Source organism: Pimephales promelas, chromosome 4, assembly GCF_988280905.1.
Source record: "Pimephales promelas chromosome 4, fPimPro1.hap1.1, whole genome shotgun sequence".
Taxonomy (NCBI): Eukaryota; Metazoa; Chordata; class Actinopteri; order Cypriniformes; family Leuciscidae; genus Pimephales; species Pimephales promelas.
The window spans coordinates 19,456,519-19,479,577 of record NC_142772.1 but is presented as its reverse complement, the minus strand read 5'-3'; the positions used below and the strand labels follow the sequence as shown (position 1 = coordinate 19,479,577).

At 37.8% G+C, this 23,059-nt stretch overlaps 1 long non-coding RNA gene across 2 annotated transcripts; it reads left to right on the top strand.

Annotated features, from left to right (window-relative positions):
* Positions 1-13,939: 13,939 nt before the first annotated feature.
* On the top strand, positions 13,940-18,571 carry LOC148981682 (uncharacterized). 2 transcript variants are annotated; one of them, XR_016168274.1, is made up of 4 exons: positions 13,940-13,996; positions 15,059-15,121; positions 15,233-15,398; positions 16,099-18,571. It is a non-coding gene; the product is annotated as an uncharacterized LOC148981682 (long non-coding RNA). The 2 variants fall into 2 exon arrangements; XR_016168273.1 differs by lacking the exon at positions 13,940-13,996 and having other exon boundaries at positions 14,522-15,121; positions 16,099-18,570.
* The last annotated feature ends 4,488 nt before the right edge of the window (positions 18,572-23,059 follow it).

The window sequence follows — 23,059 nt, the reverse complement described above, 5'->3', positions numbered from 1 at the left end:
CAAACAATTAAAAAAAAAATCGTAAATTAAAATCCAAAATATAGTTTTGTTTGTAATGAAACAAAGTCAAATACATTTTCAAATGACAAAGCGCAACTAATACGTGACAGTTCACCCCAAGTAAACTTGGAGTTAGGACTAGGGTGTGTCCTGTAGGGTAGTGGTGGGTGGGACACAGGCCACACCCTAGATTGCCAAAAAAACAACAAACAATTTTTTTAAAAAATCGTAAAATAAAATCCAAAATATAGTTTTGTTTGTAATTAAACAAAGTCAAACACATTTTCGAATGACAAAGCGCAACTAATACGTGACAGTTCACCCCAAGTAAACTTGGAGTTAGGACTAGGGTGTGTCCTGTAGGGTAGTGGTGGGTGGGACACAGGCCACACCCTAGATTGCCAAAAAAACAACAAACAATTTTTTTTAAAAAATGGTCAAATAAAATCTAAAATATAGTTTTGTTTGTAATTAAACAAAGTCAAACACATTTTCAAATGACAAAGCGCAACTAATACGTGACAGTTCACCCCAAGTAAACTTGGAGTTAGGACTAGGGTGTGTCCTGTAGGGTAGTGGTGGGTGGGACACAGGCCACACCCTAGATTGCCAAAAAAACGACAAACAATTAAAAAAAAAATCGTAAAATAAAATCGAAAATATAGTTTTGTTTGTAATGAAACAAAGTCAAATACATTTTCAAATGACAAAGCGCAACTAATACGTGACAGTTCACCCCAAGTAAACTTGGAGTTAGGACTAGGGTGTGTCCTGTAGGGTAGTGGTGGGTGGGACACAGGCCACACCCTAGATTGCCAAAAAAACAACAAACAATTTTTTTTAAAAATCGTAAAATAAAAATCCAAAATATAGTTTTGTTTGTAATTAAACAAAGTCAAATACATTTTCAAATGACAAAGCGCAACTAATACGTGACAGTTCACCCCAAGTAAACTTGGAGTTAGGACTAGGGTGTGTCCTGTAGGGTAGTGGTGGGTGGGACACAGGTCACACCCTAGATTGCCAAAAAAACGACAAACAATTTAAAAAAAAAATCATAAAATAAAATCCAAAATATAGTTTTGTTTATAATAAAACAAAGTCAAATACATTTTCAAATGACAAAGCGCAACTAATACGTGACAGTTCACCCCAAGTAAACTTGGAGTTAGGACTAGGGTGTGTCCTGTAGGGTAGTGGTGGGTGGGACACAGGCCACACCCTAGATTGCCAAAAAAACAACAAACAATTTAAAAAAAAAACGTAAAATAAAATCCAAAATATAGTTTTGTTTGTAATTAAACAAAGTCAAACACATTTTCAAATGACAAAGCGCAACTAATACGTGACAGTTCACCCCAAGTAAACTTGGAGTTAGGACTAGGGTGTGTCCTGTAGGGTAGTGGTGGGTGGGACACAGGCCACACCCTAGATTGCCAAAAAAACAACAAACAATTTTTAAAAAAAATCTTAAAATAAAATCCAAAATATAGTTTTGTTTGTAATTAAACAAAGTCAAACACATTTTCAAATGACAAAGCGCAACTAATACGTGACAGTTCACCCCAAGTAAACTTGGAGTTAGGACTAGGGTGTGTCCTGTAGGGTAGTGGTGGGTGGGACACAGGCCACACCCTAGATTGCCAAAAATTGACAAACAATTAAAAAAAAATGGTCAAATAAAATCTAAAATATAGTTTTGTTTGTAATTAAACAAAGTCAAACACATTTTCAAATGACAAAGCGCAACTAATACGTGACAGTTCACCCCAAGTAAACTTGGAGTTAGGACTAGGGTGTGTCCTGTAGGGTAGTGGTGGGTAGGACACAGGCCACACCCTAGATTGCCAAAAATTGACAAACAATTAAAAAAAAAAATCGTAAATTAAAATCCAAAATATAGTTTTGTTTGTAATGAAACAAAGTCAAACACATTTTCAAATGACAAAGCGCAACTAATACGTGACAGTTCACCCCAAGTAAACTTGGAGTTAGGACTAGGGTGTGTCCTGTAGGGTAGTGGTGGGTGGGACACAGGCCACACCCTAGATTGCCAAAAAAACAACAAACAATTTTTTTTCTAAAAAATGGTCAAATAAAATCTAAAATATAGTTTTGTTTGTAATTAAACAAAGTCAAACACATTTTCAAATGACAAAGCGCAACTAATACGTGACAGTTCACCCCAAGTAAACTTGGAGTTAGGACTAGGGTGTGTCCTGTAGGGTAGTGGTGGGTGGGACACAGGCCACACCCTAGATTGCCAAAAAAACAACAAACAATTTTTAAAAAAAATCGTAAAATAAAATCCAAAATATAGTTTTGTTTGTAATTAAACAAAGTCAAACACATTTTCAAATGACAAAGCGCAACTAATACGTGACAGTTCACCCCAAGTAAACTTGGAGTTAGGACTAGGGTGTGTCCTGTAGGGTATTGGTGGGTGGGACACAGGCCACACCCTAGATTGCCAAAAAAAACGACAAACAATTAAAAAAAAAATCTTAAAATAAAATCCAAAATATAGTTTTGTTTGTAATGAAACAAAGTCAAATACATTTTCAAATGACAAAGCGCAACTAATACGTGACAGTTCACCCCAAGTAAACTTGGAGTTAGGACTAGGGTGTGTCCTGTAGGGTAGTGGTGGGTGGGACACAGGCCACACCCTAGATTGCCAAAAAAACGACAAACAATTAAAAAAAAAATCGTAAAATAAAATCGAAAATTTTGTTTTGTTTGTAATGAAACAAAGTCAAATACATTTTCAAATGACAAAGCGCAACTAATACGTGACAGTTCACCCCAAGTAAACTTGGAGTTAGGACTAGGGTGTGTCCTGTAGGGTAGTGGTGGGTGGGACACAGGCCACACCCTAGATTGCCAAAAAAACAACAAACAATTTTTTTAAAAAATCGTAAAATAAAATCCAAAATATAATTTTGTTTGTAATTAAACAAAGTCAAACACATTTTCGAATGACAAAGCGCAACTAATACGTGACAGTTCACCCCAAGTAAACTTGGAGTTAGGACTAGGGTGTGTCCTGTAGGGTAGTGGTGGGTGGGACACAGGCCACACCCTAGATTGCCAAAAAAATTAACAAACAATTAAAAAAAATGGTCAAATAAAATCTAAAATATAGTTTTGTTTGTAATTAAACAAAGTCAAACACATTTTCAAATGACAAAGCGCAACTAATACGTGACAGTTCACCCCAAGTAAACTTGGAGTTAGGACTAGGGTGTGTCCTGTAGGGTAGTGGTGGGTGGGACACAGGCCACACCCTAGATTGCCAAAAATTGACAAACAATTAAAAAAAAAATGGTCAAATAAAATCTAAAATATAGTTTTGTTTGTAATTGAACAAAGTCAAACACATTTTCAAATGACAAAGCGCAACTAATACGTGACAGTTCACCCCAAGTAAACTTGGAGTTAGGACTAGGGTGTGTCCTGTAGGGTAGTGGTGGGTGGGACACAGGCCACACCCTAGATTGCCAAAAATTGAAAAACAATTAAATAAAAAATGGTCAAATAAAATCTAAAATATAGTTTTGTTTGTAATTAAACAAAGTCAAACACATTTTCAAATGACAAAGCGCAACTAATACGTGACAGTTCACCCCAAGTAAACTTGGAGTTAGGACTAGGGTGTGTCCTGTAGGGTAGTGGTGGGTGGGACACAGGCCACACCCTAGATTGCCAAAAAAACAACAAACAATTTTTTTTTAAAAAAATGGTCAAATAAAATCTAAAATATAGTTTTGTTTGTAATTAAACAAAGTCAAACACATTTTCAAATGACAAAGCGCAACTAATACGTGACAGTTCACCCCAAGTAAACTTGGAGTTAGGACTAGGGTGTGTCCTGTAGGGTAGTGGTGGGTGGGACACAGGCCACACCCTAGATTGCCAAAAATTAACAAACAATTAAAAAAAATGGTCAAATAAAATCTGAAATATAGTTTTGTTTGTAATTAAACAAAGTCAAACACATTTTCAAATGACAAAGCGCAACTAATACGTGACAGTTCACCCCAAGTAAACTTGGAATTAGGACTAGGGTGTGTCCTGTAGGGTAGTGGTGGGTGGGACACAGGCCACACCCTAGATTGCCAAAAAAACAACAAACAATTTTTAAAAAAAATCGTAAAATAAAATCCAAAATATAGTTTTGTTTGTAATTAAACAAAGTCAAACACATTTTCAAATGACAAAGCGCAACTAATACGTGACAGTTCACCCCAAGTAAACTTGGAGTTAGGACTAGGGTGTGTCCTGTAGGGTAGTGGTGGGTGGGACACAGGCCACACCCTAGATTGCCAAAAAAACAACAAACAATTAAAAAAAAATCTTAAAATAAAATCCAAAATATAGTTTTGTTTGGAATTAAACAAAGTCAAACACATTTTCAAATGACAAAGCGCAACTAATACGTGACAGTTCACCCCAAGTAAACTTGGAGTTAGGACTAGGGTGTGTCCTGTAGGGTAGTGGTGGGTGGGACACAGGCCACACCCTAGATTGCCAAAAATTGAAAAACAATTAAATAAAAAATGGTCAAATAAAATCTAAAATATAGTTTTGTTTGTAATTAAACAAAGTCAAACACATTTTCAAATGACAACGCGCAACTAATACGTGACAGTTCACCCCAAGTAAACTTGGAGTTAGGACTAGGGTGTGTCCTGTAGGGTAGTGGTGGGTGGGACACAGGCCACACCCTAGATTGCCAAAAAAACGACAAACAATTAAAAAAAAAATCGTAAAATAAAATCGAAAATATAGTTTTGTTTGTAATGAAACAAAGTCAAATACATTTTCAAATGACAAAGCGCAACTAATACGTGACAGTTCACCCCAAGTAAACTTGGAGTTAGGACTAGGGTGTGTCCTGTAGGGTAGTGGTGGGTGGGACACAGGCCACACCCTAGATTGCCAAAAAAACAACAAACAATTTTTTTAAAAAATCGTAAAATAAAATCCAAAATATAGTTTTGTTTGTAATTAAACAAAGTCAAACACATTTTCGAATGACAAAGCGCAACTAATACGTGACAGTTCACCCCAAGTAAACTTGGAGTTAGGACTAGGGTGTGTCCTGTAGGGTAGTGGTGGGTGGGACACAGGCCACACCCTAGATTGCCAAAAAAACAACAAACAATTTTTTTTAAAAAATGGTCAAATAAAATCTAAAATATAGTTTTGTTTGTAATTAAACAAAGTCAAACACATTTTCAAATGACAAAGCGCAACTAATACGTGACAGTTCACCCCAAGTAAACTTGGAGTTAGGACTAGGGTGTGTCCTGTAGGGTAGTGGTGGGTGGGACACAGGCCACACCCTAGATTGCCAAAAAAACGACAAACAATTAAAAAAAAAAATCGTAAAATAAAATCGAAAATATAGTTTTGTTTGTAATGAAACAAAGTCAAATACATTTTCAAATGACAAAGCGCAACTAATACGTGACAGTTCACCCCAAGTAAACTTGGAGTTAGGACTAGGGTGTGTCCTGTAGGGTAGTGGTGGGTGGGACACAGGCCACACCCTAGATTGCCAAAAAAACAACAAACAATTTTTTTTAAAAATCGTAAAATAAAATCCAAAATATAGTTTTGTTTGTAATTAAACAAAGTCAAATACATTTTCAAATGACAAAGCGCAACTAATACGTGACAGTTCACCCCAAGTAAACTTGGAGTTAGGACTAGGGTGTGTCCTGTAGGGTAGTGGTGGGTGGGACACAGGTCACACCCTAGATTGCCAAAAAAACGACAAACAATTTAAAAAAAAAATCATAAAATAAAATCCAAAATATAGTTTTGTTTATAATAAAACAAAGTCAAATACATTTTCAAATGACAAAGCGCAACTAATACGTGACAGTTCACCCCAAGTAAACTTGGAGTTAGGACTAGGGTGTGTCCTGTAGGGTAGTGGTGGGTGGGACACAGGCCACACCCTAGATTGCCAAAAAAACAACAAACAATTTAAAAAAAAACGTAAAATAAAATCCAAAATATAGTTTTGTTTGTAATTAAACAAAGTCAAACACATTTTCAAATGACAAAGCGCAACTAATACGTGACAGTTCACCCCAAGTAAACTTGGAGTTAGGACTAGGGTGTGTCCTGTAGGGTAGTGGTGGGTGGGACACAGGCCACACCCAAGATTGCCAAAAAAACAACAAACAATTTTTAAAAAAATCGTAAAATAAAATCCAAAATATAGTTTTGTTTGTAATTAAACAAAGTCAAACACATTTTCAAATGACAAAGCGCAACTAATACGTGACAGTTCACCCCAAGTAAACTTGGAGTTAGGACTAGGGTGTGTCCTGTAGGGTAGTGGTGGGTGGGACACAGGCCACACCCTAGATTGCCAAAAAAACGACAAACAATTAAAAAAAAAATCTTAAAATAAAATCCAAAATATAGTTTTGTTTGTAATGAAACAAAGTCAAACACATTTTCAAATGACAAAGCGCAACTAATACGTGACAGTTCACCCCAAGTAAACTTGGAGTTAGGACTAGGGTGTGTCCTGTAGGGTAGTGGTGGGTGGGACACAGGGCACACCCAAGATTGCCAAAAAAACGACAAACAATTTAAACAAAATCGTAAAATAAAATCCAAAATATAGTTTTGTTTGGAATGAAACAAAGTCAAACACATTTTCAAATGACAAAGCGCAACTAATACGTGACAGTTCACCCCAAGTAAACTTGGAGTTAGGACTAGGGTGTGTCCTGTAGGGTAGTGGTGGGTGGGACACAGGCCACAACCTAGATTGCTAAAAAAACAAACAATTTTTTAAAAAAATCGTAAAATAAAATCCAAAATATAGTTTTGTTTGTAATTAAACAAAGTCAAACACCTTTTCAAATGACAAAGCGCAACTAATACGTGACAGTTCACCCCAAGTAAACTTGGAGTTAGGACTAGGGTGTGTCCTGTAGGGTAGTGGTGGGTGGGACACAGGCCACACCCTAGATTGCCAAAAAAAACGACAAACAATTAAAAAAAAAATCGTAAAATAAAATCCAAAATATAGTTTTGTTTGTAATGAAACAAAGTCAAATACATTTTCAAATGACAAAGCGCAACTAATACGTGACAGTTCACCCCAAGTAAACTTGGAGTTAGGACTAGGGTGTGTCCTGTAGGGTAGTGGTGGGTGGGACACAGGCCACACCCTAGATTGCCAAAAATTGACAAACAATTTAAAAAAAAAGGTCAAATAAAATCTAAAATATAGTTTTGTTTGTAATTAAACAAAATCAAACACATTTTCAAATGACAAAGCTCAACTAATACGTGACAGTTCACCCCAAGTAAACTTGGAGTTAGGACTAGGGTGTGTCCTGTAGGGTAGTGGTGGGTGGGACACAGGCCACACCCTAGATTGCCAAAAAAACATTAAACAATTTTTTTTGAAAATCGTAAAATAAAATCCAAAATATAGTTTTGTTTGTAATGAAACAAAGTCAAATACATTTTCAAATGACAAAGCGCAACTAATAAGTGACAGTTCACCCCAAGTAAACTTGGAGTTAGGACTAGGGTGTGTCCTGTAGGGTAGTGGTGGGTGGGACACAGGCCACACCCTAGATTGCCAAAAAAACGACAAACAATTTAAAAAAAAATCGTAAAATAAAATCCAAAATATAGTTTTGTTTGTAATTAAACAAAGTCAAACACATTTTCAAATGACAAAGCGCAACTAATATGTGACAGTTCACCCCAAGTAAACTTGGAGTTAGGACTAGGGTGTGTCCTGTAGGGTAGTGGTGGGTGGGACACAGGCCACACCCTAGATTGCCAAAAAAACATTAAACAATTTTTTTAAAAAATCGTAAAATAAAATCCAAAATATAGTTTTGTTTGTAATGAAACAAAGTCAAATACATTTTCAAATGACAAAGCGCAACTAATAAGTGACAGTTCACCCCAAGTAAACTTGGAGTTAGGACTAGGGTCTGTCCTGTAGGGTAGTGGTGGGTGGGACACAGGGCACACCCTAGATTGCCAAAAAAACGACAAACAATTTAAAAAAAATCGTAAAATAAAATCCAAAATATAGTTTTGTTTGTAATGAAACAAAGTCAAATACATTTTCAAATGACAAAGCGCAACTAATAAGTGACAGTTCACCCCAAGTAAACTTGGAGTTAGGACTAGGGTCTGTCCTGTAGGGTAGTGGTGGGTGGGACACAGGCCACACCCTAGATTGCCAAAAAAACAACAAACAATTTTTAAAAAAAATCGTAAAATAAAATCCAAAATATAGTTTTGTTTGTAATTAAACAAAGTCAAACACATTTTCAAATGACAAAGCGCAACTAATACGTGACAGTTCACCCCAAGTAAACTTGGAGTTAGGACTAGGGTGTGTCCTGTAGGGTAGTGGTGGGTGGGACACAGGCCACACCCTAGATTGCCAAAAAAACGACAAACAATTTTAAAAAAAAATCGTAAAATAAAATCCAAAATATAGTTTTGTTTGTAATGAAACAAAGTCAAATACATTTTCAAATGACAAAGCGCAACTAATACGTGACAGTTCACCCCAAGTAAACTTGGAGTTAGGACTAGGGTGTGTCCTGTAGGGTAGTGGTGGGTGGGACACAGGCCACACCCTAGATTGCCAAAAATTGACAAACAATTAAAAAAAAAAGGTCAAATAAAATCTAAAATATAGTTTTGTTTGTAATTAAACAACGTCAAACACATTTTCAAATGACAAAGCGCAACTAATACGTGACAGTTCACCCCAAGTAAACTTGGAGTTAGGACTAGGGTGTGTCCTGTAGGGTAGTGGTGGGTGGGACACAGGCCACACCCTAGATTGCCAAAAAAACGACAAACAATTTAAAAAAAATCGTAAAATAAAATCCAAAATATAGTTTTGTTTGTAATGAAACAAAGTCAAATACATTTTCAAATGACAAAGCGCAACTAATACCTGACAGTTCACCCCAAGTAAACTTGTAGTTAGGACTAGGGTGTGTCCTGTAGGGGTGGGTGGGACACAGGCCACACCCTAGATTGCCAAAAAAACGACAAACAATTTAAAAAAAAAATCGTAAAATAAAATCCAAAATATAGTTTTGTTTGTAATGAAACAAAGTCAAACACATTTTCAAATGACAAAGCGCAACTAATACCCAGATATAATTGTTTTAAAATAGAAAATCTATGGTTAATTTGCCTTTTCGTCGCAATGGCTCCTAGCTCTGCTGTAGTCCTCTGGGTTGAACTGACCAATTATTTGCCCATGGCACAGTCTGTCTTAGTCTGCATCCAGAAAACCTGTATCCGTCTTCACAGTTAGGTAAAAGCTGCCATTTCAGTTCAGCTAAGTAGGGACGTTGTAGTGCTGTACTATGTGCGGGGAAATTAGCAATGGACAAAAAGCGCACTGCGCATTGTATACCTTGGAAAGTTAGAAAATTAGACAAAGCTGGCAGTTCACCCCACGTAAACTTTTGGAGTTAGGACTAGGGTGTGTCCTGTAAGGTAGTGGTGGGTGGGACACAGGCCACACCCTAGATTGCCAAAAAACGACAAAAAATTTAAAAAAAAATCTTAAAATAAAATCCAAAATATAGTTTTGTTTGTAATGAAACAAAGTCAAATACATATTCAAATTACAAAGCGAAACTAATACCTGACAGTTCACCCCAAGTAAACTTGGAGTTAGGACTAGGGTGTGTCCTGTAGGGTTGTGGTGGGTGGGACACAGGCCACACCCTAGATTGCCAAAAAAACGACAAATATTTTTTTTTTAAATGGTCAAATAAAATCTTAAATATAGTTTTGTTTGTAATGAAACAAAGTCAAACACATTTTCAAATGACAACGCCCTACTAATACCTAGATATAATTGTTTTAAAATAGAAAATCTGTGGTTAATTTGCCTTTTCGTCGCAATGGCTCCTAGCTCTGGTGCAGTCCTCTGGGTTGAACTGACCAATTATTAGGCGACGCTGGATGGCCTTCGGTGGACGCCTCGACGCTCCCCCGCCCCCGGTGGACGGCGACGGCTCCTCGGGTGCCTTGGGCAGACGGCAGGAGTCCCCCGCTCCCTGCTCTCCTCCCAGGCCACACCCTAGATTGCCAAAAAATGACAAACAATTTTAAAAAAAATCGTAAAATAAAATCCAAAATATAGTTTTGTTTGTAATGAAACAAAGTCAAATAAATTTTCAAATGACAAAGCGCAACTAATACCTGACAGTTCGCCCCAAGTAAACTTGGAGTTAGGACTAGGGTGTGTCCTGTAAGGTAGTGGTGGGTGGGACACAGGCCACGCCCTAGATTGCCAAAAAATGACAAACAATTAAAAAAAATGATCAAATATAATCTAAAATATAGTTCCCTTTCGTAGTCACTTCGAGTTACGTCAGAAGTGACGGAGATTGGGGGTTTCGCATAGAAAGCCAATCCTCTTCGAGTATTTAATCACGAGCCAATGGCATGCAATGCCTTGGGGCTGCGGAAATTTGCATAGCGTACTCCGCCCTACTCCGTGAGTATAAAAGGAGGAAGTGAACGCAACCGCAGTATGTTTTCGCTTTGGAGCCAAGAGATTTCTTCACTCCTCAAGCCATTGTCACTGATTCAAGACTCTTCAAGACGAGCGTCCTCTTCAGTGTTGGTGTGACGGCGGTACCCAGCGAGACTCTGCATTGCCTGCGATCTGAGCAGTGGTCTGCCAGACTTTGCGCTTCTCCCTGGTCCCCTCAGCGCTGAAAGAGTGAATTTCCTCCTCTCTAGTGAAAGAGCTGCACGCGGCACGTCTTTTTAAAGACGATTCGCCCGTGTTCTTCTGGGTGCGATTGATTCATGTCATTTTCTGATGGCCACGATCGCTGCTCTGTGTGCCTGGGCTTTCAGCATGCAGTAGCAGCGTTCGTGGATGACTCATGTTCCTTCTGTGGGAACATGAGCATCTCTACACTGTGATCTAGACTGATAAAGTAAGAGTCCCCGTGTCCGTTACTCGTTCTGCTTCTTCTTCTAGAAGCTCTTCGACTCGCGGACAGGGTGATATGATGGTGATTGTGTGGCACAACCCCCGACGCTAGTTCCTCGGGCCACACCCACCGCTCCAGTGTTAGAGCCAGTGAGCGCTGTATCGCTTCAGGCGTCTGCCTCTTTGCAGGTACCGTCTGTTTCGTTCAGCGCTCCAGAGGATGATGCGATGTCGATCGCAGCATCACAAGGCGGGCTTGACTCCTCGGGAAGTGAGGATGCGACTGCGTTGCCTCCCTCGAGAGCGTCAACGTCGCCGTGTCTGATCCCGTGATGACGGCCGTGCTATCTCGGGCCTCCGTGAGCATCGGGTGGGAGTGGAACTCCGCCCTGTCCCGATCTCTCGCGGCTGGATAATTGGTTTTTGGGTAACGCTGCCGCCTCTCGGCCACAGCCAACCCCAATTTCCCCAATTTTGCATGCGGAACTGACACACACTTGGGTGTCCCCCTGAGAGCGTGCTTCAGTTTCCCCGCCTTTCCTCCCCTCGGCGACGCGGTTGCCTGTGGGTACGCTGGGACTCCCCCGGTGGAGCGCTCTGTTGCGATGCAGCTGCGTCCGCAGAGCGCATCCTCCCGCGGTGCTCCCAGATGCCCATCCAAAGCCTATAGGTTCTCGTCGTCTATGGCGGCGCGATACTGTAGAGCGGCGGGACAGGTAGCTTCCGCCCTGCATATGATGAGCACCTGCTAGCTGCTCAGGAATGTGCACGAGGAGGGGACGGACCAAGCGAGCTGCGAGCCTGCCGCCGACCTTGCTCTCAAACGGGCGACGGAAGCGGCCGCTCGCTCCCTTGGTCAGGTGATGCCCACCACTGTGGTCCAGGAGCATCATCTAAATGTTTCGGCGGTGCGGTCCAGGACTTTGCCCAGCACTTCTCGGCCGCCTAGGAGCAGACGGAGGCGAGTTTACACTTCTGCCCCGACGGCCAGCTGCTGCCTCCACCCAGCCGTCGGCTCAGACGCCTCCGCCCGCTCGCCGCCGAGGACGCCCCCTGCGGCTCCCTTCCCTCCCACGCTTCCCCAGCAGCAGCCTTCAGCCGGTTCGCGTCGTGGAGGAGGCCACAGGTAAGCGTCACAGCCCCCTCAGGCTGCGTGCCCCGCTAACACCAGGCGAAGCGATGTTCCTGAGACGGGCTGCTCAGTGATAGTGTCACGGTTTTTCACAGGAGGCGGTAGCAGGGCCCCTCCTTCCCCCGGTGGAGGGCCGGTGGAGAATCTTTTGTTCTAGCTAGCTCCTAGGGGGGGGGGGGGGGGGACCAGGGACGGAGCTACATGGTGGCCAGGGGGGCCACGGCCACCATTGGTCAAGGCTCAGCCCCCCTGCCGGCCCCCCTCCCAACCTCACGGGAAAATAAATTTAATAATAATACAAAATAAAAATAAAAACTCCAGTAACGGTCTAAAAAGGAAGCTGAAAGGTAATTTTTAATCAAGTCATTGATTTGTCACTTACGCTACAAGGCAAGCCCCAGATTAGCAACATGTTGGGTCACGCCCCTATCAACAGTGCGAGACATAACGTGCCTGCATTCTGACAGCGCTTAATGAAGACTAGCAGGTAATCACTGGATATACCACTGTAACTAACAGGTGAGAAAGTTGGTGATACTTGAAAGCATAACATTAATTGAAATGATATCATATTAGTTATCTTCTGACTCAGTTTAATGTGTAAGAATGTGTCGTCGACATAGAGTGAGTTTAGTTAAGCAGTGACACATTGGAATTGACTTAACTATCTAGCGCTAGCCAGCCAGATAATCATACAAGTTTGCAAAAATAACAGCAGCGGTGGCGTTATTTTTGCAAACTTGTATGATTATCTGGCTGGCTAGCGCTAGATAGTTAGCTTAAGTCAATTCCAATGTGTCACTTAGGGTACAGGCACTAACTGAAGCGCTCCGTTCACGACGACACGTAAAATCTCTTTTAGACTAATCTGGTCTATTTTTTTCCCTTCAAACGCACGCGCTGGCGCCGCAATCACGTCTAGTGTAGCCTAGCTACTTCCATTGATTATAGTGGAAGCTACACTCTTAGGAAAAAGGGTTCTATAATGTAGCATAGGGTTCTTTATTCAACTCCAAAGGACATTTTATGCTAAAAAAAAAGTTCAATAATGACAAGAAAGAACCCTTTTGGCTCAAAGGTTCTTTAAAGACTATTATTCATTTATATAGCAGAAGGCGTCAGGTTTTTATTTTTTTATCTCTTTGTATTTGATAGAATCCATAATACCATGTATCTGAACAAGGACCTCCAGCAAATAAATAGGCCCACAACATATAAGATCCAGCAGTATATTTAACCGTAGGCATGCACTGTAAAAAATTGCTGTAGATTCTACAGCAAAATTCTACAGAAATTTATTGTTTTATCATTTTACAAGTTATTACTGTAATTCGCAATGCATTATGGGTCAAAAGGAGTATAACAGTTGTTACTGTATATTTCCCTGTCAACTGTAAATTGATTTACAGGTAAGAGGTGTTTTCACTGTAGTTCATACGTTTTACAACAATTTACTGTGACGTGGCATTATGGGATTGCGCGGGCTGAATACATTTGAAATCTGGTGGACTGGAGCAGGGCAGGATCGAGTTGAAGATAAAAGGCACTATTTACTCAATTTTTGTTAAGTTAACTTAAATTTACGTCCATAAATATTTACAATCTAATGTATTACTTAATGAGCGATTCATATTTTGAACAGAATTCATAACATCGGCATGTCATTATATCATGCAATTATTGATCGACTTGTTAACAACTGCGTGTTATCAGGACATTTAGTGTGATGTAAAAGTGTTTGATTCCTATATTTTCCATCGAAACGTTACGTTTATTTAGTAAAGCAATGTGTCTTTAATTTTAAATTTCTTGTTTCAGGCGAGGCAATCGCGACGGCGCACGCTCAGTGGTGAGACGATCTGAACTTTTACAAGCACAAGGTAAAACTATCTTAAATGTTATGGACGAATGCTGCAGTTTGTTACAGTTTTATTTGAATTTGCTCTCAAGATAGTATTTTAGAGCATTGCAGTTTGCAAGACGACAGATCGGATCCACTTAAGTCTTGGTGAGAGTTAGCTTTCTTGACGAAAACATTGGAATAGGCTATATTAACATCGTTGGATGCTGCTATTTTCTCATTTATTTTACCAGTTTTGATTTCGTTTGATTTCGATTTTCGTATGAGAGCATGTAAAACCAGTGTTTAATAAAGGCCTGCATCATAACTATTTAACGCAAATCAATTTGCAGCGCACAATGATAGTAACAGGCCTATGCCTGTTCGTCATGCTCTCCAGAGAGTATTTTTTCGAGCATTTGCAGTTTGGAAAACAAGGCATACTGAAGTGCTGTTGAGACAGAACGTATACGCACGTGCAGTTAGTTTTGCTGATGAAAAACAATATGATTTTAACATTGTTGCATGATGCTGCTATTTTATCATTTATTTCACTAGTTTGGATTTATTATTGAGAGCAAGTAAACCCAGTGTTTAACAAATCCCTGCGTCATAACTAAATTCAAAATGACAGGCAAAAGATTTGAAAGTTAATTTTATTTTCTGTTCAAAGTTCCCATATTTATCGTTTTCTTAATATAACTTGAACCTAAATCTAAATGAGAAATGTATCACTGTAAATTGTCAATATGATAGCAATATCATTGTAGGTCACATTAATGTTCTAAACTGCTGTTTTACCTGTGGTGTAACGTTACCTGACTTTTCACGTGCATTTAAAAATGTGCAGCTTTTAAGTTTCATTTATAGAGACCATACAGGTTATCAGAAGTCTTGTAAAGGTGCTAGATTTGACCAGACACAACACTGATTTGCAAGATTGGATACCGTCATTTCACATGTACAACTCTGAATTACTTAATTAGGCATTTTAAAATGCCATATTGATGAGGGCTGGGAAATCTGTGTGTACTGCATATACTGCACTTAATTACATTACATTTTTTTTCCTTTTATTATTTTTTTTTATTGTATATGTCAGCAACAGCAGCTGAAGTGGAAAAAAGTTCTACACTTCCAGACTCTCTGAGACTGATTGTCTTAGGTAATGTACGTTTCAGAATCTTTAAATTACTTAATACATTTTGCATGTTGTATTTTAGCATACATTTTTATAAACTGTTTTCTTTTTTCTCTTCATTTGTTTTATTTTTAGGTGAAATTCTCACTGCAACCCAGTGGATGCTGAGTATTGAGGGTCAAGTGGTTCTGAATCAACACCTCAATTTCATGGCTGAATTTGCTGCTTTGTTTGCAACTTACTACAACTTTAATCTGGTGTACCAGCACGAGGCATCCTGCACACTTGAATTTGTTCAAAGGTAACAGATTACTGAAATATAAATTTGTATATGTTAAAGGATTAGTTCATCTAAAAATTAATGTTAGTTCACCTGTCATTAATTAACTGCTGGCCTTCGTTCATTTTCGGAACACAAATTAAAATATTTTTGATGAAATCTTACAGGGTTTCTGAACCACACATAGGCCACAAAATCATTGCAACTTCCAAGGTCCAGAAAAGCAGTTAAGACAATGTTAAAATATACCATGTGACTACACTGGATCAACCTTAATGTTATGAAGCCACAAAATCTCTTCTCTTCTGTGTCAATCTCTGACGCTGTAGTAAACAGTGCATCGCTTCCAGGTTCTATGTTAGAACAAAAAGTATTCTCATCACTTCATAACATTGAGGTTGATCCACTGAAGTTACATGGACTACTTTAATGAGGTTTTCACTACCTTTCTGGGCCCCGGACGTTGTAATGACGTTGTGGTCTATGTGTGGTTCAGATACCTCTCTGATTTCATCAAACACATCTTAATGTGTGTTCCTGAAAATGAATGAAGGTCAGTAGTGACAGATTAACGAGTAATTAATTACAGAAATGTCATTTTGTGGTGAACAAATCCTTTTTAGTAGTGCAAATAATGCTTATTGTAAAGTGGTATATTTTCATAAGTCTGCACATGATCCTAAAGCTTCTGCTTGTATTTTTCTGACTGATTTTTGAGCAGATGTTTACCAAGAACATCAATGAAAGTGGAAAGACCTCAGAGAAGAGGAACAACACAGTCAATCCTCATGTGTCTACTCTTCTCATTAGGCTACCCTGTGGACCTTGAGTGGTTAATGTGAGTTGTCAAATGTATATATAAAACAAAAAACTGAAATGTCTATAATTACACAAAATGTAAAAAAGTACTTTGAAACAAAAATAATAATAATAATAATAATAATAGAAAAGCAGAAATTTGAGTTTTAACAAGAGATGTGAGTTAACAATTTTGCCATTCTGTTGTTTGAGCTTAAAGGGATAGTTCACTTTGAAATTAATTTGTGATACGTTTTAGTTTACCTCAAGGGCATCCAAGATGTAGGTGTCTTTGTTTCCACAGTATTTTCAATTTTGACATTTTTCAGTCAAACCGTTGTTGTCTGTCAGTCATACACTGGAGGCTAAGGGGGTCCACCAAAAAGCATGCACAGAGAAGTCAAAATTAAACATGATTTAATGACTCGTAAATGTAAGTAAACATTGATGGCCTAAGACCCGAAACGAGCGTTTTTTGTGAGAAAACGAACAGTATTTATATCGTTTTTACCTCGTGTAGTTACAGTGACGTCCAAGTGATCTGAATCAGTTGTTCAATGTCCAACTGAACCAAACTGAATCAGTTCAATGTTACGCTGGAAGTGATCGCTTGCGTGTGACGTCACTCAATATTTACACGGAGATTTCGGAAGTTTTACCTTTTACTAAACATATTTAGATATACCGAAATCGTCTTTAATTGCAGGTTCCCGTATATCTAAATATGTTTAGTGAAAGGTAAAACTTCCAAAATCTCTGTATAAACTAAGGGGGTAATCCATCGACCGAAAGTTGAAGCCTCGCGGGAGCTGACATCTTGTAGCAGAACTTCACTTGCGTTAGCATTCCCATTGACTCCCATTCATTTTGGGGTCACTTTGACAGCGAATAACTCTACATCTGAGGCGTTTGAAGACCCCATTTGTCCTTTATTTATTTCTAAAGAAACACGACAATGTATAAATAGCTCCATTACCTTGTAGCTTATGTTATGGCAACGTAGATGCAGTTTTAGTGAAAGTAGGCTAACGATTGCGTCATACCCACGCAACTCTCTGTCGCACAGTAGAGAGATTACCGTATGGACAGGAGGAGAAGCTCGTGCGCAATCGGGGAAACGTGGAGGCAAAAAGACAAAATAATTAATTAGAATACCTAGCAGAATTGTCTCCTTCTCCTCGCTCATGGACAGCTCCATATTCATACTCTCCGCCTCTGCATGTTTCGGAAGGGAATGATTCAGATTTCTCATGCCACAGCACTAGAAGACAGACGGTTTGCTCTCGTCACATCTATGTCGTCAAGCTCTGTTTGAGTCTGCGCGTCAGGGACGGAAGTGCTAACAAATCACCAAAAACGGGCTTCAATCGTCTCAATGGAGTTCCAATGAGATCGCTCTGTCCATTTCTTTTACTGTCTATGGTATAAACAAAGAGTGACGTAGGCGCGCAAGCGATCACTTCCAGCGCATGCGCAGACCGAAGCGCCCGTGCCGGCAGATCATTTTGTCATGGCTATGATTACAAGAGGTAAAAACGATATAAATCCTGTTCGTTTTCTCACACAAACCGCTCGTTTCGTGTCTTAGGCCATTAATGTGTACTTACATTTACGAGTCATTAAATCATGTTTAATTTGGACTTCTCTGTGCTGCTCTTTGAGGTGAACCAATTGAGGACCCCCTTCACCTCCAGTGTATGACTGACAGACAACAACGGTTTGACCAAAAAATGTCAAAAATTGAAAATGCTGTGGAAACAAAGACACCTACATCTTGGATCCCCTTGAGGTAAGATAAAACATATCAAAAATTAATTTCAAAGTGAACTATCACCCAAAAATGGAAAATCATTCACCATTTCCTCACCCCCATGTTGTTAAAAACCTGTATGAGTTTCTTTCTTCTGCTGAACTTAGATATTTTGAAGAATGTTGGTAATCAAACAGTTGGTGGTAGCCATTTACTTTCAATTGTCTGGTTACCAAAATTCTTTAAGATATCATCTTTTGTGTTCAACAAAGAAAGAAACTCATACAGATTTGGAACAACTTGAGGGTGAGTAAATGATGACAGAATTTTCATTTTTGGATGAACTATCCCTTTAACTTTTATTGAACCCAGTATCTTGGTGTTAAGCCTTATTTGTAGTTATTTTGTGACTGATTTTGAAAAGATTTTCTGTACTTGAAAAAGTAAAATTGTTGTTATCAGTCTTGTAGTAATTTGCTGATTATTTTAATAAATATTTTTCTACAACAGCTTTGACTTTGTGTTTGTTTTTTTAAATGTTTATTTTAATGCATCTACATCAATATAATGGTAAATAATAGAGTACAGTTTACTTTTAAAATGATTCTTTTCAGCTTTTTAAATGTTAAACTATTACAGCATCTACTTGAATTTTGGGGGTATTTACAGGATTTTATTGGAAACTTTATTGCCAGGTAAATACTGTACTTTAGTGAAATTACAAAATATTGCTGTAAAATAAAATACAGGTTTAATTCAATGTTACTGTAAAAAACCCTATAAATTACTGTATACCTATAAATTTCATATACAACAATCAACTGTAAATTGCTTTACAGTGTTACACTGTAATCAATTTTACAGCAATTTCCAACATTTTTACAGGATTTTATTGGCAACTTTTTTGCCAGTAAATTCCTATAAATTCTACAGAAATGTTTTACAGTGTGGGATACTCTTCATCCCTGTTTGCATCAAACACATCTGCTGGGTTTGCTGCCAAAAAGCCCCTTTTTTAGTTTCATCTGACCATAGAATCCGGTCGCTTTTGAAGATCCAGTCGTGCCTGACACCTGAATATGCTGGAGTTTGTTTTTGGAGGAGCGAGGAGCATTTTTCTTGAAACCCTCTCAAACAACATGTGGGGATGTAGGGGTTGTTTGATATATATATATATATATATATATATATATATATATTTAGGTTTTCTGACCCCAAGACTCAAGTAATCTCTGCAATTCTCCATCTGTGATCCTTGAAGAGTCTTTGGACACTCAAACTTTCATCCTCACCGTCCATTAAGGCAAAATAGACACACGTCCTCTTCCTGGCAGAATCATAACACTTTAGTTGATTATAACTTCTTAATTATTGCCCTGATGGTCAAAATGGGAATTTTCAATTCTTTAGCTATTTTCTTACATCCACTTTCTATTTTGTGAAGCTCAACAATCTTTTGATGCACATCAGAACCATGTTCTTTGGTTTTATTCATTGTGATGGATGATTCAGGGAATTTGACCTTTGTGCTTCCTCATATTTAAACTCCTTGAAACAAGAAGTCATAGCTGGACAATTTCATGTTCCTAGTCACCCTGATGTGCTTAAAAAATTAAATATTAATGGGAATGTACTTCAGAGATATTTTTCTCATAAAAAATTCTAGGGGTGCCAACAATTATGGCCAGAGTGTTTTGGAGAAAAAAACATTTATTTCATAGTGTGATTTTTCAATTCTTTTGCTTCAATGAAAGATTAGAATTTTGCAAATTTTTTGAATGGAAGATCAAAAGGATAAACAATGCAGAATTATTTTTTACAGCCAGTTTTCATCATATTTACCAGGGGTGCCATTAATTTTGACCATGACTGTATGAGATAACACATGAATTGTCATTTTTACAAAACTTACACATAATAATGTTCATAAATTATTTATGTTTATATTATGTAATGTTTTTTTTTCAATGAAATTAATTAGGCTCCACTTTAAAGAAATACACATGTGGTTTTCAGTGTGTAAACTGTTACACACAAACTCAGTGTGGTTTCTTCCCAGATTTGCCAAGTATACACATTTAAACCATTTTTTCCATGTTTATGAATATCAAAACAGCACAACTTAGTTTAAGGTTTAATTTAGTTCTGAAAAGTACCTTGAACCATTTTACTGATCATAGTCTCTCAACATCAATATTCATAAATAATGTAAGGGTTAAAGTAGGCGACCTTCACTGATTTCACTGAACATTATTTATTTGAACAACAAATTTACAAAAGCATGTAATTGAACAATATATTTATAAAGAAAAATCTTATTAATGTTTTGAAGTACATTGAATCACTAAACTTCATTAAATTAACACTAAATGTTATTTTAGACAATGTCTATAGTAAATGTAATGTAACTGTAATTGAAAATTATTATGAATTAAATCATTTGCTGATATTCAACTGAACAATATTAATGATATGTTACTATCACAATTTGAATGGAAATTATACAAATTAAAGCTGAAAACTGTATAAGAAAACAATATAAATCAAGAAACAATATAAAATCAATATTGCTTTATGTAGAGCAAGATTATATGCTAGTTTATTAGGTTTGTGCTTGAATTTTTAAATGACTCCTTTCAGACAGAGACCAGTTGCAATTAAATATGTCTTTTTAGTCAAAATGTCATTGCAGTACACAACAGAATAATAACCCCCTTTCAATATTGCAACTCCAAAAAACATTCCCAATTTAGCTAACCATGCTCATAATTCTCCACACTTTAAATCAAGTTTTCCTGAACTTCTAAAAAAGTTGAATAAAGTTGGGGCCGTTTAGCCCCATAGACTCCCATTCATTCTGCTCTCGACCGCGATTACCTCCAGTGGAATTCTAATGGAACTGCAACCACGATGATACACAACAGGGCTAATAGGAAGTGCCAAGGCTCTCCGTTAGACGGGCTCTGCATGGTAATGTTATTCTGTTACAGACAAGAGCAACGCATTGCCAGTCCTGACCAGAGGGTGGCGATATTGACTGAGAAACGTTGGTGCTGACAGAGTGCAGCTTCTGGGGGAGTTATTTATTACAGCAAGTTCTCAATCTCATCATACACATCCTTCCTGCTGCTTTTCCTTCTGTCAGTTTTTGATTAGAATGTTTTTTTTTTTCTGTGCTAGAAAAGTCAAAATAAGCTGCAAGTCAAGCCTGTTTACTCCAGAGCAAGAAAACTGAGCTGGAGTCAGAGAAACAACGGATTTATGAAACTAAGGTAATGAGACGGGTGTTCCAAGCCCTTTTTGTGTTTACACCAAAACTGCAGAACACTGGAATGTGGGATGTTTTCACATTAGCACTGTCTGATGGATACATCTGGTATAGTTGATAGCCTTCATATGCTGGATTTGGATTTGGCTGTAGTCTACAGTGAGTCAGAAGAAGGGTTTGTTGGAACAAAGTAGAGTTGGCTTCTGGTCAGTTCAGTGGAGGAGCTGTTGGCTCAATTCCAGTCCCAGGCCGTGAGAGGAAGAGACCTCTCAGCCCAATTACATACACAACTTGGCCAAGTTTTAGTAATAAACAGTAGTGTAGACAGCTCAAGATGTTTGTTTTTTAAGCTTTTTAAAAACACCTGTCAGATACATACTGACCTGAAGTTTGTAAATACTGTGTGTATTTGTGGCACCATCAAATCATTGACCTGTTTGTGCATCCAGACTATAGCCCAAATGCCACAGCATTTTTTAACCAATAGCGTGAGATTTAGAGGGTGCTATCTGTTTGCCTGACCAATGGCAGCTTGTTTGGAAACATTAGCTGCTTACTAAATCTCATACTGTCTTAAATAGGTACTTATTTTGAATAAGTTACAGCTAAAAATGTATGTTCTATGTAGTATGAATGTGTGTAGTATTATTATAATCTGGATGTACTACATTCTGCTACATTCCCTATGTTGCCCTTATCACGTGACCTACCAGTTGTGTCATGTCACTGCCGTTAACCAATCCTCTCTCGTGGCCTCATGGGATAGTAAAGTGTCCATCGTAAGCACACTTTAGAAGTAGTAGATCATCCAGGTACTTTTTGCCCACTCTCTTATGAGACATGCTACTTTAATCACAAATACAGTCAGTGTTTATTTTTGCAAAACTATAGGGCCAAAAATGACACACTTTCAGCTTTAAGAAATGTCTCATCAACAGCTAAAAGTGTAATTCAGTGGTCTTGATCAGAGGTGTTAAGTCACACCAAAGCAAAAGTTTTCAATGAAAAATGCCTTTGTAGAAATCGCCTGTTGAAAAGTTAACATTACTGTTTAAATGTTTCGGGTAAAGTAAGGATTTTTTTAAACTATCAGCAAGTATGTATTTAATTGATCAAAAGTGTCAGTAAAGACCATTATAATATTGTAAAAGGTTTCAATTTCAAATAAATTCTGTTCTTGGAACTTTCTATTTATGAAAAAAAAAAAAATCCTTTAAAAAAGTACCACAGTTTCCATAAAAATATGAATTGTTTACAACATTGGTAATAATAAGAAATTTTTCTTGAGCAGCAAATCGGCATATTAGAACAATTTCTGAAGGATCATGTGACACTGAAGATTGCAGTAATGATGCTGAAAATTCTCACAGGAATAAATGACAATTGTAAATATTAAAATAAAAAGTTTTTATACATTTCTGAATATTACTGTACACTGTAATCTCGTATTTTTTTACGGAATAATGCTGGCTACTTCGGTTGCCAGAACAATTCTGTAAAAATTACATTAAAACTGCAATCACCTTTACAGTAGTAAACCATATTTCATTTTCTGAAATCCGTATACCAACTTTTTGAAAAATTGATTTCTGTTTTGTACTATTGTAATACACTGAGAACCATCAATAATCTCTGTAGTGATGAGAGTTACATGAGCAATCAAAGCTCATCAGAAGTTGAGCTTCTTGTATAAAGAAGCTGCACAGTGTCATTCACACAAACATTAAACACCATCATGGTAACACACGTGAAATAAAAAAATGCAATGAACATTCATTGAAAAATAGTAAATGTAACATAAAACCCTAATGTACATAACTAATTAGAAAAAAAAACAAGAAAATTATGTTTTAAAATGATTAAAAT